This window comes from Carcharhinus amblyrhynchos, chromosome 6, assembly GCF_965287045.1.
Source record: "Carcharhinus amblyrhynchos chromosome 6, sCarAmb.v2.hapA, whole genome shotgun sequence".
Lineage (NCBI taxonomy): Eukaryota > Metazoa > Chordata > Chondrichthyes > Carcharhiniformes > Carcharhinidae > Carcharhinus > Carcharhinus amblyrhynchos.
Genome location: NC_137329.1, coordinates 71,148,994 through 71,165,329, shown reverse-complemented (window position 1 = coordinate 71,165,329; position 16,336 = coordinate 71,148,994).

Here is a 16,336-nt window from a genome sequence, read left to right as displayed (position 1 = left end):
TCAGTCACTGTGTGACCTCCCAAGACAACCAGTCTGTCTTTATCTATTATCTTACCATTAAGTAGGTAGCAGCAGAAAGAGCATTGTCCAAGTGAATTGCCAGGTTGTGAATGAAGCCCAGTTCATCACTCAAATCAGCCTCCCACCAACTCCCTGCTGAATTAGAAAAGTAGCCAGCATAATTAAGAACTCCATGCACCTCTGACATACTCTCTTCCACCTTTTCCCATCAGGAAAAAGGTACAAAACTGTTTAAGATAACATGTTTACATATAGAGGGTTAGAGATTTAGGCTGTCTATCGGAGACTCGTATTTGCCTGAGGGAGAGCTTGATTGGAGCTGTGTGATCCTATTCTTTGATGCTCACTGGATCAAGGGGAGGGAATGTGGCCAAGTGTCCAACAACCTGAGCAACACAGAATTGGACAATCTGAGTTAAATCTCAACAGCCTCCACAGGCTAGCCTGATGCGAATTCAGGCAGGCCAGGTTTGAAACGTAGGCCCCAGTCAGAGATGAGAACATAAGAACATAAGAACACAAGAAATAGGAGCAGGAGTAGGCCATCTAGCCCTTCGAGCCTGCCTCGCCATTCAATAAGATCATGGCTGATCTGAAGTGGCTCAGTTCCACTTTCCCACTTTCTCCCCATAACCCTTAATTCCCTTGCCTACCAAAAACCTATCTACCCATGACTTAAATATGTTTAACGTGGTAGCCGCCACCACTTCAACAGGCAGAGAATTCCAGAGATTCACCACCCTTTGAGTGAAGAAATTCCTCCTCAACTCCGTTCTAAACTGCCCCCCCCCCCTTATCTTGAGGCTGTGCCCTCTAGTCCTGCTGTCCTTTCTGAGTGGGAAGAATCTCTCTACCTCTACCCTATCCATCCCCTTCATTATCTTGTACGTCTCTATAAGATCCCCCCTCATCCTTCTAAACTCCAACGAGTACAGACCCAGTCTATTCAGCCTCTCTTCATAGTCCAACCCCCTCATCTCCAGTATCAGCCTAGTGAACCTCCTCTGCACTCCCTCCAAGGCCAAAATATCCTTGCGCAAATGCGGCAACCAAAACTGCACACAGTACTCCAGCTGCAGCCTCACCAGTACCCTGTACAGTTGCAGCAAGACCTCCCTACTTTTATATTCTATCCCCCTCGCTATAAAGGCCAGCATCCCATTCACCTTTTTGATCACCTGCTGCACCTGCAGACTGGGTTTTTGTGACTCATGCACAAGGACCCCCAGGTCCCTCTGCATCGTAGCATGCTGCAGCTTTTCACCCTTTAAATAGTAATCCCTCCTACTATTATTCCTGCCAAAGTGGATAACCTCACACTTGTTAACATTGTACTCCATCTGCCAGGTCCTCGCCCACTCGCTCAGCCTATCTAGATCCCTCTGCAGACTTTCCGCACCCTCCACACAATTTGCTTTTCCACTTGTCTTTGTGTCATCAGCAAATTTCATCACCCTACACTCAGCTCCCTCCTCCAGATCATCTATGTAAATGGTAAATAGCTGAGGCCCCAGCACCGATCCCTGCAGCACTCCACTAGTCACCAACCGCCAATCAGAGTAGCACCCATTGATACCAACTTTCTGCTTCCTATTAGACAACCAATCCTCTATCCATGCTAACACCTTACCCCCAACTCCATGCCCCCTAATCTTTTAAGAACCTTCTGAGCAAGGGCAAGTTGAAGACTGGAACTGGAGGTGCTCGTCCATTACCAAGTAAGGACAGTATTTTTGTATTCCCCAGTTTTGGCCAGATCCTCTGACACCTCGAATGCCTGCCATTACTTTCTATGGAAAGGGGCTATACTTACAACATGCACCTGAGGATGGACACCTCGGGGTCTCTGGCATCTTCTATATATGAAATCAGTAATCCCACTGTGTGTTGCAACCCCTGTTCAGTAATCCCATTGGATGCAAGCCAGAGCACCTTCCGGAAAGGTACAAATAAGAGACACCTGGAACCAACCCCAATGAAGACTCAACTCAACCCCCAGAAAGACGCAAACTACAGTGAAGATGAAAGAGGATGTGTGATGCCAATCTTCACAAAGAAGACCCTGAGTTCAAAAGATGACAGAGTTCAGAGAATCAGACCCAACAGCTCAGTCAACTTCATCAACACACGTAATATTAGAAACATCAGAGATAGCAGAAAGCATAAAGTTAGTGTGGGAAATGAGAGTTGTTTTTGTATAGAGTCTGTATGATAAGGATTTGTTAATAAAGTTGGGTTAACCACGAATCGACTCTTGCCCTTTATAAGGTGAGTTAAATAGATTTTCTTTGTTCTTTAGTTTTTCACTGAAAGTTGGAGACAGACAACTCAGAGGGTAGTAAGGGCGTGGAATGCCCTGCCTGCAGCAGTTATGGACTCACCAACTATAAGGGCGTTCAAATGGTCAGTGGATAGGCAGCTGGATAACATTGGAATAGTTTAGGTTAGGGGGTCATTAGACTTGTTCCACTGGTTAGTGCAACATCGAGGACCGAAGGGCCTGTATTGCGCTGTAATGTTCTATGTTCTAATGTTCTATGACAATAAAGCAGTAAAGAACTCTTGTTCAGCTATGCTGGGGGAGCTAAAGAGGAACCAGCTCTTTTAGCATTGCTACAAGAAAAACCCTACAATGGGGTAATGGTTCAGGCAGCCAGTGCCAAAGATCTAAAGAGCAATTAATTAAGAAGCTAGAGAAATGAAGTAAAGTTTCCAGAAGGTCTGGAGTTAAAAGGGAACAAGGAAGAAACTGGGAAATAGAACAGAATTTTATTCAGGGACACCAGACAATGCTGAGGAGAAATCAATTGGTGAGGATTCTTGAGAAAAGTTTACTAAAAGTAGTCCTAAAGTTTGAAGAGTCTTACTATCATCTACAAACAAAATATAAACCATTGACTGGATATCAGAATTGATGTGAGAGGAACAACCTGAAAGGGTTATTCCAAAATCCTGGCATGGACATAGTGGAGCACAAGTCTGGTCAACTAAATGTTTTGGAAAATGTGAACTGGATTTTGAAATGCAAACAGCTAAGTATTATCGCAAGAGAAGATTTTAAAGCATATTTAGGGAGTAGAGTTTGGAACCTTTCATATGACAGTCATCTGGAGAGAAATCTGCAAATACTAGATTTGTGTACTAATTTGACCATTGTAGCTTCAAATGGACTTTGTCATCACGTGGTAATCTTAAAACCTAGCTTACTGGTTAAGCTAAAGGAGGAGGACAGGAGTATATTATAATCCATTTTTCATGTTTAATTAATGTGTTTATCTTTATTGTTAAAACCAATTAGTGGTCGTGTGACTCTATTCCTCAATGTTTGATTTAACAAAAAAGTTGTTGTCTTTGGAGGCATGGTTCCATTCTGGGGTCTTCCTGTAGAGTTACAACATCAACTGGAATCACAACACTTGTCTCCTATGAAAATACAGACAAAGTCATGTATCTTGGAAAAGACTGGGTTCTTTGGCGCCCCTGCTGTTGTTGAAGTAGCAGGAAGTATATAGTGATGTACATCTAATCATGGTCAGTTAACCCTTGGATATTCTTTGTTGGGTTGGTCCTTTATATTTATTTGGTTGCACGGGTGGTGACAGCGGTTACTTGATTATTTGACTCATCGGATGTGTGGTGGAGATAATATCCTGTTAGCGTTTCTTCGACTGGGGAGAAATGGGTAAAATCTTGTTAATAGTGGGGTCTAAGTATGGTTTCTGGGGCGCCTGGAATAAGGGGTAGTTTGCTTTATCTAATGTATAAGAGTGGTGTGAGTTTCCTTGGCCTGTGAGCTCCTATTTTGGTATGTTGCTGATCCTGATTAGGGTTGGTTGAGTAGGTTAGGGCAGTTGTGACTCTGGTAATCTGGATCAGGTGGAGAAAATATTGGGCAGGGGAGTAGATTGCCTTCCCCTCAGATATCCCCTTGGGGGCTTCTGCACTGCTCTCCTTTTTGAGATTTGGTTCCCCTGGGGATGTGGTGTCATGCTGGCTACAGGGCCTGAATTTGTATCTGGAGGCTTTCATTCAGCACTGTTGGTGTCTTTTTTCATTTGGAGATTAGACTGGATAGACCAGCAGGTCACCCTCCTCCAAATGGTCTTATACAGGGCTTCCAGACTTTTCCCCTTGAGACTTGGGCTACTCGGGAGTGGAGATGGAGTGGGGGTTGGAGAAGGGGTTGCTTCCTTATGAGGTTATGCTGTTCTGTTTCCTCTAGTTTCTTTCTGTGAAAGTGTACATTTTCTGAACCACTTCTTGCTAATTGGCTAATCCTGGTGTTCCCCTCTCTCTGGGTTTTCCTTTCTTTATCTGGGTAGGTGATGTGCTAGTACTGGTTCTGATTTGTTATATTTTATTAGAAACATAGAATCCTACAGTGCAGAAAGAGGCCATTCAGTCCATCGAGTCTGCACTGACCACAATCCCACCCAGACCCTATCCCCACAACCCCATGAATTTACCCTAGCTAGTCCACCAGACACTAAGGGGCAATTTAGCATGTCAATCCACCTAACCCATACATCTTTGGAGTGTGGAGGAAAGCAGAGCACTTGGAAGAAACCTACACAGACATGGGGAGAACGGGCAAACTTCACACAGACAGTAAACCAAACCGGGAATCAAATCCGAGTCCTTGGCGCTGTGAGGCAGCAGTGCTAACCACTGTGCCACCCCAGAGGTTCCCTTGTCTTGTTGGGAGAAGGAGAGTTTTATTTCTCTCCAATATATCTCATTGATGGGTGCCTTGATGATTCTCCTTCTCCTTGTCAGTGGGGTTTCCTCAGCAGAAAGTGGGCTTAAGTTTTCCAGTGATGGTGGGGCCATCTAATGTGACTGGAGAGGAATGAGGTCTGTTGTACTATAAGTTTTCACATGACGTAAGATTTCTTGGTCTACTTGCTCCTGTGTATGAGAGTGTGCACCGCCATACCACATCTTGTATCGATGGAGTTATCCTGATGCTCCCCTTTCTTTGGGGGTATCCTATCGTTACCTGGAGGTCCTGGGATAGTGAGTTACATCCCGAACGGTTGTATTTACCCAATAGGGGGTGTCTTACATGGTGTAACTCTGTCTTTGTTATCCTGTAGAGAGGGCATGCACCATGGGGTTATATGCTTATGGCTTTATCCTGTGATCATGAAATCCCCCAGCCTGTTTGGTATCCTTTCATTATCCGTACAATCATTACCAACGACAATCATTGATAATCTAAATATCTGTCAATCTTTTCTGTACGTACATGTGGAGTAATGATCAATCTACTGTGATCTGGGGGATTTGTTGTGCCTCGTAGTTAAATGGAAAACCTTCAATAAACACATTTTTAAAAATTTAATTTGGTTCTAATGGCCTTTCTCCAATCAAAATCAGCAGCACAGTGCCCAAGTTAACATTTCTGTGAATTGTTGGCTGCAATTTGTTTTGAACTGTCCTTTAATTTCTGTGTCCAGGGTTTGAAGCCAGCACAGATTGAGAGGATGAAACTCTGTTAAGCTTCTACATGAAATGAGTCTGGGCAGACTCAGCCCAGTTGCCATGGGGACTGAGCTCAATGACTTTGCCATTAGTTAGCACTTGTACTCAAGAAGGCTGTTAGGGTGGTTTTTGTTTGTTGTCTTTCCTGAGATGTGGGCTTCACTGATAAGATTAGCAATTGTGGCTCATTCCTGATTACCTTTGAACTGAGTGGCTTTCTTGTCCATTTCAGATGGCAGTTATGGATGTTGGCTAGACTGGGTAAGGATGGCAGATTTCCTTCCTTAAAGGTGAATCAGATGGATTTTTACAACAATCAAAGGTAGTTTCACGGTCACCATTACCGAGACTAGTTTTCAATTCCATATTTATCAATCGAATTTAAATTCTACCAGCTACCATGGTGGGATTTGAACTCGTATCTCCAGAGCATTAGTCCAAGCTTCTGGACTACTGATCCAGTAACATTAACACTGTTGCCAATAATGTAGGAATGTCTCACATACAGTGCAGTGTTTCAAACAGAATAGATGTTGAGAAGCAGTTCCCTAGCTTTGACAAGCCATGCTTGAAGCCTAGGCAACTTATCATAACTTGCATACCTCTTACAAATGTTCTGATTCTGGAGTAGATTTCCTTCTTCCTGTTTGCCTTAGTCATTTAAATAATTGGCTCTAACATCTCTTATGATCAGGAATATGCTTTTAATGTCCAATATACACTTTCAATGACTGTGTGAGATGTTGAAAAGTGTTCAATAAATGCGAGTACAATTGTTCTCTCTCCTTTCTTTCAATATCTAGTTAAATAGCAGCATGATGCAGGGATTGTAACATAAACCCATTGTTATGTGCAAAGAGTAAAATGATTGTGCACTTGCCCCACTTTGCAGACGTTACGCTGAAAAGCATTCTCATGAGATGATGCTGATCATTAATCAATGAACTGGTTTATCTTACATGGAGTACATACCTGAAGAGGATAGAGTATTCCTGTGAGATAGATCTATAGATCTATTTCCTACATACCTTATATCGTAAAATAACCAGGTACACATCCCTGCTGCTCTTGCATGGGGAAATACAAGTCAGCTGTCACTACAACATGAGTTGACAGTGCCATTCTCATGCTTGTATGTGTTTGTGTCTGAATCTCCAGAGAACTCTTGCTCCCGAAGTGTTGGTTGTGTGTACTTGAACAGTGAGCTGACATGATCAGGCTTCGATAATAAAACCAGAAAGAATGGCAAATACACAGCAAGTATGGCAGCACCTGGTTAAGAGAGAAACAGAGCTATTGGTGGAATCTTCCCATCCTACAGTTGTCAATGGACATTAGCTGACTCGTTGCATCCACCACGGTGGGACCCAGGCCGAAAAGCCTGCCACCGTTTTGAGTTCAATATTATTCGTCTTCAGAGTGGAAGGAGGGTGGAACTCTGATAGATATATGTACTGTCAAGAGCGGGGAGGGTAAGGAAGAACAAAACTGATACTCTGGGATAGTTGAGAGGATGGGAGAGATTAAATGACAAAGTTGTCATGGAATAAAAGGCACTGGAGTGGTTATGGTTGTATAAAGAGTCTAAACACAGCAAGACACTGGACAATATTCAGGCTTGGGCTTATTAGCGGAAAGTAGCAAGTATCGTTCAAGGCAATCAATTACCAGACAATAACAATCCCCAACAAGAGACAGTCTAACAATACCATTTTAATTAAATTATCTTTGGGGATCAGAGATAGCCGGACCCGCGAGGGACACCTCTACTGGGGCAGTGGGATTAGATCTACGATGGACACCTCTACTGGGGCAGTGGGATTAGATCTGTGAGGGACACCTCTACTGGGGCAGTGGGATTAGATCTACGATGGACACCTCTACTGGGGCAGTAGGATTAGATCTGCGATGGACACCTCTACTGGGGCAGTAGGATTAGATCTACGATGGACACCTCTACTGGGGCACTGGGATTAGATCTGCGATGGACCCCTCTACTGGGGCAGTGGGATTAGATCTGCGATGGACACCTCTACTGGGGCAGTGGGATTAGATCTATGATGGACACCTCTACTGGGGCAGTAGGATTAGATCTGCGATGGACACCTCTACTGGGGCACTGGGATTAGATCTGCGATGGACACCTCTACTGGGGCAGTAGGATTAGATCTGCGATGGACACCTCTACTGGGGCACTGGGATTAGATCTGCGATGGACACCTCTACTGGGGCAGTAGGATTAGATCTGCGATGGACACCTCTACTGGGGCACTGGGATTAGATCTGCGATGAACACCTCTACTGGGGCACTGGGATTAGATCTGCGATGGACCCCTCTACTGGGGCAGTGGGATTAGATCTGCGATGGACACCTCTACTGGGGCAGTGGGATTAGATCTGCGATGGACACCTCTACTGGGGCAGTAGGATTAGATCTGTGATGGACATCTCTACTGGGGCACTGGGATTAGATCTGCAATGGACACCTCTACTGGGGCAGTGGGATTAGATCTGCGATGGACCCCTCTACTGGGGCAGTGGGATTAGATCTGCGATAGACACCTCTACTGGGGCAGTGGGATTAGATCTACTATGGACACCTCTACTGGGGCACTGGGATTAGATCTGCGATGGACACCTCTACTGGGGCAGTGGGATTAGATCTACGACGGACACCTCTACTGGGGCACTGGGATTAGATCTACGACGGACACCTCTACTGGGGCAGTGGGATTAGATCTGTGAGGGACACCTCTACTGGGGCAGTGGGATTAGATCTGTGAGGGACACCTCTACTGGGGCAGCAGGATTAGATCTGCAATGGACACCTCTACTGGGACAGTGGGATTAGATCTGCGAGGGACACCTCTACTGGGGCAGTGGGATTAGATCTACGACAGACACCTCTACTGGGGCAGTGGGATTAGATCTACGACAGACACCTCTACTGGGGCAGTGGGATTAGATCTGTGAGGGACACCTCTACTGGGGCAGTGGGATTAGATCTACGATGGACACCTCTACTGGGACAGTGGGATTAGATCTGTGAGGGACACCTCTACTGGGGCAGTGGCATTAGATCTACGATGGACACCTCTACTGGGGCAGTGGGATTAGATCTATGATGGACACCTCTACTGGGGCAGTGGGATTAGATCTACGATGGACACCTCTACTGGGGCAGTAGGATTAGATCTACGATGGACACCTCTACTGGGGCAGTGGGATTAGATCTGCGAGGGACACCTCTACTGGGGCAGTGGGATTAGATCTGCGATGGACACCTCTACTGGGGCAGTGGGATTAGATCTACGATGGACACCTCTACTGGGGCAGTGGGATTATGTCTACGGTGGACTAAATCAGATGTGACTTCACAGGAAAATGGTAATTTCATTGTCTGAAAAGTAACTTTTCATTTGAATTTCCTTTTCTGAGTTGCTTTCAGATTAAAGATAATAGAACATAGAACATAGAACACTACAGCACAAACAGGCCCTTTGGCCCACGAGTTGTGCCGATCACATCAACACCTACCAATCCATAGACCTATCTATAACCCCCAATCCCATTAAACCCCATATACTCATCCAGAAGTCTTTTAAAAGACCCCAGCGAGTTCGCCTCCACCACCACTGACGGCAGCCGATTCCATTCACTCACCACCCTCTGAGTGAAAAACTTACCCCTAACATCACTTCTGTACTTGCCTCCCCGCACTTTAAATCTGTGTCCTCTCGTAGCGACTATTTCAACCCGGGGAAATAGCCTCTGAGAATCCACCCTATCTATTCCTCTCAACATTTTATAAACTTCTATCAGGTCGCCTCTCAACCTTCGTCTCTCCAGGGAAAAGAGTCCCAGCTCCCTCAACCTAACTTCATAAGGCATGCCTCCCAGTCCAGACAACATCCTTGTAAATCTCCTCTGTACCCTTTCAATAGCTTCTATGTCTTTCCTATAGTGAGGCGACCAGAACTGCGCACAGTACTCCAAATGAGGCCTGACAAGGATCTTATAAAGTTGCAGCATTACCTCCCGATCCCTAAACTCAATCCCTCGATTAATGAAGGCCAGTACACCATACGCCTTCTTGACCACATCCTCCACCTGCGAGGCCGATTTAAGAGTCCTGTGGACCCGGACCCCAAGATCCTTCTGCTCTTCAACACTACTAAGACTCCTGCCCTTGATAGTGTACTCGTTCATCCCATTGGTTCTGCCAAAATGGACGACTACACATTTATCCGTGTTGAAGTCCATCTGCCACTTCTCCGCCCAGTCCTGCATCCTATTTATGTCCTGCTGCAACTTTTGACATCCTTCCAGACCATCCACAACACCACCGACCTTCGTGTCATCGGCGAACTTATTAACCCATCCCTCCACTTCCTCATCTAGGTCATTTATGAAAATGACTAACAGCAAGGGTCCCAGAACAGATCCCTGGGGCACTCCACTGGTGACTGACCTCCATGCAGAAAAACCACAACCACTCTCTGCCTCCTGCAGGCAAGCCAGTTCTGGATCCACAAGGCCAAAGCCCCTTGGATCCCATGCCCTCTCACCTTCTTAAGAAGTCTTGCATGGGGGACCTTATCAAACGTCTTGCTGAAGTCCATGTACACCACGTCCACTGCACTTCCTTCATCAATGTGTTCAGTCACATTTTCGAAGAACTCAACTAGGCTCGTAAGGCACGACCTGCCCTTGACAAAACCATGCTGACTACTTCTGATCATGTATTTCTGATCATCATAATAAGCAGAAATAGTTTACAGATCAGTTTGTTAAAAACCAGTTGAAAATTTAAAAACAGCAAATTAAAAACGATTTAAATAAAATAGGGATGGAGGGCCAGGCAATGTGTTGTTCATAATGTAGGAGCTGGTGGACCCCATTATGGTTCTAGTGAACACATCTGTAATAAGTGTTGGATGCTCAAGGAACTCTGGCTCAGAATTGATGAGCTAGAGTATAAGCTTCGAACACTGACACATCAAGGAGACGGAAAGTTACCTGGATGCTGTGTTTCGCAAGGCAGTCACAACCCTTAAGTTAACTACCTTGAATTCAGCCAGTGGTCAGGGACAGGAGGATGTGACCGTGAGGGAGGCAGGTACAGGGATCCAGGAGGTAGGGTTGCAAGACCCTCAGCTCTTGTCCAGGTTTGAGATTCTTGTTCCCTGTGTGGATGAGAACAAGGACAGTAGGCAGAATGAGCAAGTTGACCACAGCATGTAGTATAGGGAGCCATTCAAGTGGGGGAGAGAAGAGAAATATAGTTGTAATTGGGGATAGTGTAGTCAGGGGTTCTCTATGGCCGGGTTTGAAAGTCCTATAGATTGCGTTGCCTACCTAGTTCCAGGGTTTAGGATATCTCATCTGGGCTGCAGAGGAAGTTGGAGTGGGCGGATAAAGTTCCAGTTGTTGTGGTCCGCTTAGGTACCAAAAATGTAGGTTGAACAAAGATAGAGATTCTATAGAGGGAATATGGGCAGCTAGGGGCTAAATTAAAAAGCAGAACCAAAAAGGTAATAATCTCTGGATTACTGCCTGAGCCACAAGCTAATTGGCACAAGGTCAAAAAGATTAAAAAGGTATATTTGTGGCTCAAAGATTGGTGTGGGAGTAATGGGTTTGAATTCATAAGATATTGGCACCAGTACTGGGGAAAGAGAGAGCTGTTCTGATGGAATGGTTTTCACCTGAATCATTCTGGGACCAGACTTCTGGCAATCATATAACCAGGGCTGTAGATATGTAGATTAGGCTTTAAACTAAACAGTTTGAGGGTATGGGGGTATACGTTAAGTTGCATAGAAAATTAGAAAAATCAAAATTAAAGGAGAAGGTTGAAGTGCAAGTTAGTGATGAGACAGATTGTTACCAGAAAATAAAAGGAAGGGACAGAACATGTGACCATCATTTTGCAATAAGGAATTAGATAAGAATTGGGAAATTTGATAATATAATAAACTTAAAGGCTTTGTGTCTGAATGCATGAAGCATTTGGAACAAAATTAATGAATTAACAATGCAAATAGAAACAAAGGGGCATGATTTGGTGGTAATTACTGAGACATGGTGATGAAGGTTTGGAAATTCAATATCCAAGGGTACTCAGTATTCTAGCAAGATGGACAAAGAGAAAAAGTAGGTGGTATTACTTTGCTAGTGGAGGAAGGGATCATTGCTCTAGTGAAAAATAATATAACCATTGGAGATCAAGATGTGGAATCAGTGTGGGTAGAAAAAAGTGGCAAAGGAAAAGTCCCTGGTGGGAGGAGTAATTTATTGGTCCCCAAAGAGCACTTCCGCAGTGGGGCACAGTATAAACCAGGACATGCTGGGGGCTTGTAAGAAAGGTACGGCAATAATCATGGGTGATTTTAATACGCATATAGATTGGATTAATCAAATTGCCAAGGGTAGTCTTGAGCGAATCTATTAGGCATTGTTTCTTGGAGCAATATGCTGTGGAACCAACCAGCACAGGCTATTCTGGATTTGGCATTGTGCAATGAGCAGGGATTACTTAATGACCTCAAAGCTAAGGATCCTCTAGGGAGGTGTGATCATAGAGTCATACAGTGCAGAAAAGGCCCCTCAGCCCATAGTATGATTGAATTCAAAATTCAGTTTGAGGGCAAAAAAATGGCATCTCACACCTGCATTTTGGAGTTAAAGATAATTGTCTAGTCATGAAGACAGATCTGGTCTGAGTGGACTGGACAAGAAAGTTAAAAGGTAGGACAGATGATGAGCAGTGGCAGTTGTTTAAGGAGATATTCAATTCCTCCCAACTTAAATATATTCCAAAGAGGAAGAAAGATTTTAGGGGGGAGAAAAAAAACAATGAGTAAGCAAGGAAGTTAAAGGCAACATAAAGACAAGAAGTAAGGCAAAGCACATTGCAAAGGCCAGTGGCAGGCTGGGAGATTGGGAAACCTTTAAAGATCAACAAAGGGTTACTAAAGACTAATAAAAAGATCAAAGGTAAATTATGAAAGAAAACTAGCACAAAATATAAAAAAGGATAGCAAAAGCTTGTGTAAGTATATAAAGGGAAGAGAGTAGCTAAAGAGCATGTTGGTCCCTCGGAAAATGAGAGTTAACAATGGGGGCACAAATGACAGGGATGCCAAATCAATATTTTGCCTCAGTTTTCATTGTGGAGGACATTAGAACTATCCCAATAGTAAAAGATAATGCAGAAGTAATAGAAAGGGAGGAGCTTAGACAATCATCATCAATAAAGAAGTAGTACTCAATAGACTATTGGGATTGAATGCAGACAAATCTCCAGGACCTGATGATATCTTTAGTGTCCAAAGATGTGCCTGTTAGGTGGATTGACCATGCTAAATTGCCCCTTAGTTCCAAGGATGTGTAGTTTAGTGGGATTGGCCATGCTAAGTTGCCCCTTAGTGTTCAAAGATGTGTAGGTTAGGTGGATTGGCCATGCTACATTACCCCTTGGTGTCTAAAGATGTGTAGGTTAGGTGGATTGGCCATGCTACATTACCCCTTGGTGTCTAAAGATGTGTAGGTTAGGTGGATTGGCCATGCTACATTACCCCTTGGTGTCTAAAGATGTGTAGGTTAGGGCGATTGGCCATGTTAAAACATGTGTGTACGAGAGCAAGAGAGAGGGTTAAATATTGCTGCTTTGTGACCTTCCATCAGACTGAGGGCAAGTTAGAAGGTTAAAAACATCCTGTACTGTAGGTGTTCTATGATTGTGAGCTATTAAAGGAAGTGACAACAGAGATTGTGGATCCATTCGTTATAATATTCAAAAATTCCTTGGATTCAGGAAAGGTTCCAGTGGGTTGGAAAAACGTTAATGTAACGCCTTTATTCAAAAAAGGAGGGAGACAGAAAATAGAAACTATAGACCAGTTAATTTAACATCTGTTGTTGGGAAATTCATAGAAATCATGGACATCATAGAATCCGTACAATGCAGAAGAGTTGTTAGAATCCATAATTCAAGAAGTAATAACGGGACATTTGAAAAGTCAAAACACAATCCATCAGAGTCAGCATGGTGTTATGAAGAGTAAATCGTGTTTGACTAATTTGCTAGAGTTCTTTGAAAATGTAACAAGCCAAATGAATGAGGATACTGTAGATGTAGTATATCTGGACTGGAGGATGGTTTAGCTCAGTTAGCTGGACAGCTAGATAATGATGCAGAATCTCACCAACAGCGTGGGTTTAATTCCTGTAGTGGCTGAGGTTTTTCATGAAAACCCTGCCTTCTCAACATTGTTCTTCCTCTAGGTGTGATGATCCTCAGGTTAAATCACCACCAGTCGGCCCTCCCGCTCAAAGGAGAGAGCAGCCTATGGTCATCTGGGACCATGGTGACTTTACCTTTTTTTAAACCTAGTATATCTGGACTTCAGGAAAGCCACTTTAAGACTTGAATAGCAGGTTAGGCGTAAAGATTCGCATTCTAATCAGTAATCTGTAAACTGTCTGTGCTTTACATGCTCTGTCTGAGGCCAGAACTCTTCATTCACCTGATGAAGAGGGCAACGTCGAAAGCTTGTGAGTTTACTATCAAATAAATCGGTTGGACTTAAACCTGGTGTTGTCAGACTTCTTACACCATTTATTAGGCAGAAGTCAGGAGGATAACGGAATATTCTCCACTTGCCCAGATGACAGCAGCTCCAACAACACTCAAAATGTTCGATACTATTTAGGACAAAGTATCCCACTTGATTGGCACTGTATCCACCACCTTCAACATTCACTTCTTCCACCATTGACACACACTGGCAGTAGTGTGTACCATCTACAAGATACACCATAACAACTAACTAAGCCTCCTTCGACAGCACTCTCCCAATCTGTGACCTCTGCTATCTAGAAGGACCGGGGCAGCAGATACATGGAAATACCACTACCTGCAAGTTTCAATCTAAACTGCACATCATCCTGACTTATACTTTCCATTCCTTCACTGTCACTGGGTCAGAATCCTGGAACTCCTTCCTTACAGCATTGTGGATGTATCTACAGCACCACTGTTACACTTTAAGAAGTTGGCTCGCCACCACCTTGGTAATGGGTAACAATTACTAGTCTTGCCAATGATGCCTACACTTCATCTACAAATAAAAAGTTTGTGGTACAAATGTTACAAGCCACGTATCATTCCAAATCTAAGCATTATCCAGGTCCTATTGCTTGTGGGCAAGGACTGTTTCAATATCCGAGGAGCCGCAAATACTATTGAACACAACAATTATCAGCAAATAACGAGGCAAGATCATTGATGAAGCAGCTGAAGATGGTTGGACTTAGGGCACTAAGCTGAGGGACTCCTGCTACTAGTAATGTCCTGAGACTGAGAAATTGTCTTCAACAACCGCAACTATAATCACTTTGTATCTGCTGTATTAGGCATGGTTAGAATTTTCTTCTTTGATCCTAATTGACATCAGTTTTACACGGATTCTTTTATACCCACTTGGTCAGTATGCTATTGCGATATCAAGCATAATCACATGCAGCTCACCTCTAGCATTCAGCTTTTTTTCCTTCTGCACCAAGACTGAGAAGGAGCCTGAAGCTGAGTGGTCCTGGTGAAACCTGAACTAAGCAATGGTGAGTGTGTTTCCTTCTCTGGGCACCCAAAGCACTTTATAACCAATGCTGTACTTTTCAAACTGCTTTTGCTGCTGTGATGTAAAAAAAAAAGTGATAGCCAATTTGTGCATAGTAGGATCCTATCTGTTCTTAAAATAAATAAAAGATAAATATGGGTCAGGACATTGGGGATCACTCCTCTGCCTGACTTATCTTTTACATCCATCTGAGAGAGCAGATGGAACCTCAGATTAATGTCTCATTTGAAAGGCCTCTGTTCACAGTGACTATTCACAGATTACTTCAGTGCAGTATCGCCCCCCAAGCACCTGACTCTTTCCTGAATCTCCACATGTTCCTGAACTTCTACTCTTGATCTCTTTGCTCCTTCCTATAGCCTCTTTCAAACACTCCACTCACGTAGGCTTCTACCCTTTTCCCTCTGATTCAGCTCATTGAGCAACAGTTGTCAAAGCAACTGTTCATTTGATGAGATTGAACCTTGAATGTGAGTTCTTTGCTGATGAACCATTTAGCTGCCAAAGGGCTTGTAGGACAAGGCAAATTACTACAATAAGACTGCAAATTCATTGAATTAACTTATCTGAATAAATTCTCAATGGCTTGGTGCATTCTGGTGTCGTATGGTGAGAAACATCTGCCATCACTGTCACAAGTGATGAATAATCCTCAAGTGGTAAAATTTTATTTAGTTATCAAACAGTTTGCCAAGGAGAGAAAGGTATTTATTTCCATTTCGGCTAACTTAATGTGATTCCTTCAAAGTTTTTTCTCTATATAAAGAAATACATTTTTGTGTTCATCAGGATGAGAAGTGTTACTGCTGTGGAGTGGAATACTTTCTGCTTCAAGTGTCATCCTCAATCTCTGACAAATCACTGTCAGATGCAAAGTACTCCACTATTTTGTTCCTATATTTCTAACAGACAAGGGAGTCAGGGGCTATAGGGGGACAGACAAGAAAGTAGAAGTGAGACCACAACCAGATCAGCCACAATCTTAATGAGTGGCATAGTAAGTTCAAAGGGCTGAAGTGCCTAATCCTGCTCCTATGTTCCCAAGTAAAACTCCTCATTATTATTTATCCTCCACACAATATTAGATTAGAGAGCCATCTCTATTGGCACAGACGTGATGGGCCGAAGGGCCTGTTCCTGTGCTATACTGCTCTTTGTTCCTCTCAGCCCCTTCAAATCTGGCTCCA